Source organism: Mizuhopecten yessoensis, unplaced genomic scaffold (assembly GCF_002113885.1).
Source record: "Mizuhopecten yessoensis strain PY_sf001 unplaced genomic scaffold, ASM211388v2 scaffold1737, whole genome shotgun sequence".
Lineage (NCBI taxonomy): Eukaryota > Metazoa > Mollusca > Bivalvia > Pectinida > Pectinidae > Mizuhopecten > Mizuhopecten yessoensis.
The window spans coordinates 45301-49994 of record NW_018404196.1 but is presented as its reverse complement, the minus strand read 5'-3'; the positions used below and the strand labels follow the sequence as shown (position 1 = coordinate 49994).

Sequence of the window (4694 nt, the reverse complement as noted above, 5' to 3'; positions counted from 1 at the left end):
AAATGATACTGATTAGATCCTATAATTAACATCAGAAATGATACTGAGTAGATCCTCTAATTAACATCAGAAATGATACTGAGTAGATCCTATAATTAACATCAGAAATGATACGGAGTAGATCTTATAATTAAGCACAGAAATGATACTCAATAAATCCTATAATTAACATCAGAAATGATACTGAGTAGATCCTATAATTAACATCAGAAATGATACTGGGTAGATCCTATAATTAACATCAGAAATGATACTGCGTAGATCCTCTGACCCTATCGTTAATATCACTGGTAAGTACACCTGTACACATGCTATGTATAGACAAACTTACCTGGATTTTGTGTTTTTACCATCCAAATTTCCGAGCGGGTTGGATAAAACCAGAGTAATGCCACACGCTACTAATATAGATACGACCAACCTCATACCTAAAAATCAAGGAAAATTACATTTTAAATACATAATACCTCATACCTGAAAATCAAGGAAAACACAGTACATTTTGCGTCATAAATGCAAACTGGGAAATTGTTAAATAATGCGGCAAATCTCGAACAAGAAAATTAAAAAAAACCCCATTAAAAACACAAAATAGTTTAACAGTTTAGTCCCATACAATGTTATACATGAAACAGTTAAATAGAGGTTATAACCTGATACCTGTAAATTAGTTACGACTCCAGCAAATGTAGATCAAACATAGCAAGCGCTTCTGAAACTGGTAATAACTATTCTACTCAAATCTGCACATTCGGGGCGCCAAATATATCATAATGCAGACTGTTCTAGCTATACCATTTGCCGACAAACTTGTATAGAAGTACTTATCATGATGACCCCGGCAGACTGTTATACACGTATAGATCTTAGCGTGTTAACGTGTTCCTCCTCTGTGTAATCATTTGCCGAGACATCACAGTCAGACTACATTCCAATTCAGTCAAAATATCTCCTTTGATCTTCTTAAAATGTCTTAAACTTTAAAAAATATATAAATAGTTTACATGAATCTTCCTTCCTGCCAAAGAAGAAATCAAAAGCGAGATATGTTTTCAGTTAAATAGTTAATTGATATTGAAATTTAATCCCAAAAGTAAGCCTACATATATAAGTCAGAATACCACTGACTTTTAAATGGTTGACGGGTTTATTCACTTACCAGTATGTTCTACTATGTATATAATTAATACAAAAATCGGAAAAATAAAATGTGGTTCTGTCCTGTCGCTAGCTAAATCACGCCCTATCTGTCGCTGTGTGTGGCTGATAATCGTTGTGTCCCCACGCCGTTCTCGTGGTGTTTTGGTGAATATAACAACGCTGTCATTTCGAACACAGAAAATCTTCAACTTTCATTGGTTGGAGGGCTTAAATGTCACTTCCGATTTTTTTTTATCTAAAAACAATTGCCATGTTATTCTTGATATCAATTCGTTTTATCTCCAAATATTGGACCTAAGTTACCATGTTTTGACACATTTGAGGGTAAATGGATACAACGACACGTGCAGTATTAATTTGTTGTTATAAAGAGTGGCGGTATGGCAGGAAATCACCGGTCTGGAGTTTCGTAATGTGCCTGGGATCCATGAAATGGTTCAAAATACTAAAGCATCGACAAAGTAGATTTGGCAAGAAATTCCGAATGAGATCTGTTCGGGACAATAGCTACCGGGAGTCATCAATCACACAAGTACCGCGATAAAAAGGCTCGTGAGATGAATAAGAAACGCTGAATAGAAAAACTGCTCGTATGCCTTCAAAACCGCGGGATGATGAACGAGATGTCAAACCAAAGACAGTTTTAATATTCATCACAACCAACTGTATCAATATTGCTTACAATGATATTGGAATGTATTTATTACAATAAATTTACGAAACCAGATATAGCATGAGTAACTTGTCTTTATGGCGTTCTGCCATTCATCGCGAGATTCGTTTACATTCAAGACAGGGAAGAACAAGAGGTCTTAAGGTTGCCTATGTCAACATATTTCTCTCTTATTGTTTTGTTTTGATTTCTGCGTTGTTCATGTCGTCACTCCTACCTTGTAAGCACTGTGATGTATTGACGGGGTGTTGTATACTGTGATGTATTGACGGGGTGTTGTATACTGTGATGTATTGACGGGGTGTTGTATACTGTGATGTATTGACGGGGTGTTGTATACTGTGATGTATTGACGGGGTGTTGTATACTGTGATGTATTGACGGGGTGTTGTATACTGTGATGTATTGACGGGGTGTTGTATACTGTGATGTATTGACGGGGTGTTGTATACTGTGATGTATTGACGGGGTGTTGTATTGTTGTCACTGTATATTGACGGGTGTTGTATTGTTGTCGCTGTATGTTGACGGGGTGTTGTATTGTTGTCGCTGTATGTTGACGGGGTGTTGTATAATGTCGTTGTATGTTGACGGGGTTTTGTATATTGTTGTTGTATATTGACAGGCAGTTGTATATTGACGTCGACGGGGTGTTGTATAATGTCGTCGTATGTTGACGGGGGGTTGTATATTGTCGTTGTATGTTGATGGGTTGTTGTATTCTGTCGTTGAGCGTTGACGTTACAGTGTGATACTGTTGGGGTGTGTTGACGTTACAATGTATTACTGTTGTGGTGTGTTGACGTTACAGTGTGATACTGGTTGGGGTGTGTTGACGTTACAATGTGATACTGTTTGCGTGTGTTTACGTTACAGTGTGATACTATTGGGGTGTGTTTACGTTACAGTGTGATACTGTTGTGTGTTGACGTTACAATGTGATACTGTTTGGGTGTGTTTACGTTACAGTGTGATACTATTGGGGTGTGTTTACGTTACAGTGTGATACTGTTGTGTGTTGACGTTACAATGTGATACTGTTTGGGTGTGTTGACGTTACAGTGTGATACTGTTGGGGTGTGTTTACGTTACAGTGTGATACTGTTGTGTGTTGACGTTACAATGTGATACTGTTAGGGTGTGTTGACGTTACAGTGTGATACTGGTTGGGGTGTGTTGACGTTACAATGTGATACTGTTTGCGTGTGTTTACGTTACAGTGTGATACTGTTGTGTGTTGACGTTACAATGTGATACTGTTTGCGTGTGTTTACGTTACAGTGTTTGACGTTACAGTGTGATACTGTTGTGTGTTGACGTTACAATGTGATACTGTTAGGGTGTGTTGACGTTACAGTGTGATACTGGTTGGGGTGTGTTGACGTTACAGTGTGATACTGTTGGGGTGTGTTGACGTTACAATGTGATACTGTTTACATAGACACTTGTGTTGTATATTGTCGTCGTATCTTGACTGGGTGTTGTATAATGTCGTGGTATGTTGACGGGGTGTTGCATAATGTCGTTGAATGTTGACGGGTTGTTTTATATTGTCGTTGTATGTTGACGGGGTGTTGTATATTGTTGTTGTATATTGACGGGCAGTTGTATATTGACGTTGACGGGGTGTTGTATATTTTCGTTGTATGTTGACGGGGTGTTGTATATTGTCGTTGTATGTTGACGGGCAGTTGTATATTGTCGTTGTAGGTTGACGGGGTGTTATGTATAGAGGTTACACAACGAGTGGTTGTTGAATATGTTATTTATTTCACTCGAGTTGAAAAGTTACAAAAGACACGAGCTTTAGCGAGTGTCTTTCTTTAACTTTTGAACATTAACTAACGAGAGTGCAATAAATACCATACTCAACAACCACGAGTCGTGTGATCTGTTTCTGCCACAATCTCATTCGGAAACAGCTAGAGTATTTCCATATTTGAATAGCATACACACATTTTGTTGACAAGGCAGGCTTAGTGATACAGTATGACCCATATGTAAAAAGTCGCTCATTAATATTCAAAAAAATACTTTTTTGTTATAAATTTAATAATTTTCAAAATTAATGTTTCGACAACAACTTCGTGAAAAAAATAAAAATAGATGAACGACTTAAAATATTGTGAGTATGCAATACTGCATTAATTAATATAAATTAACCACGGACTATATGCGCGTAAGCACATCGAACGAAGTCTGCCTCCCGCCAAGTGATGAAGACGAACTAATCGCTGCCAATGTCCAAAACAATAGGCATGAGTTAATATTTTCCGACACTGTTACAGATCTTGTTTGGGTTTCACAGAGACATATATATTACGTCTCTGGGTTTCACGACCTGGACACGCGAAGGTATGGCGTCGAAACGATATCGAGCGTCTGTAGCAATTTTGTCTGAAACTAGTGAGCAAATCTTTAAGTATCATCTTCTTTTGGTATTGCCTTAATAACCCACTTTTCCAATTGCATAACCTCACAAAAGTCACCAACATTTGCCGGATGTTGACAGCAGACGACGTAAACAAAACACCACGCGGTAAAGCCCATTAAAAAAAAAGTCGTCCGGTCAAGGTTCATCCTCACGAGTGGTGTATAACTCATTATTATTCAACAGTCTGCATGTTTATACAATGATCTGAAAGTGGAATAACACAACGTTTTGTGGTAGAAATTGACGCTATATTGTCGTTGTATGTTGATGGGTTGTTGTATTCTGTCGTTGAGCGTTGACGTTACAGTGTGATACTGTTGGGGTGTGTTGACGTTACAGTGTGATACTGTTGGGGTGTGTTGACGTTGCAGTGTGATACTGTTGTGGTGTGTTGACGTTACAATGTGATACTGTTTGGGTGTGTTT

At 38.0% G+C, this 4694-nt stretch overlaps 1 long non-coding RNA gene across 1 annotated transcript in view; it reads right to left on the bottom strand.

Annotated features, from left to right (window-relative positions):
- Positions 1–336: 336 nt before the first annotated feature.
- The window catches only part of LOC110467199, a 40377-nt gene continuing 36019 nt past the window's right edge, over positions 337–4694 (bottom strand). Inside the window, exon 3 of the long non-coding RNA XR_002464824.1 lies at positions 337–428. This is a non-coding gene — a long non-coding RNA (uncharacterized LOC110467199). The remainder of the gene's footprint in view (positions 429–4694) is intronic.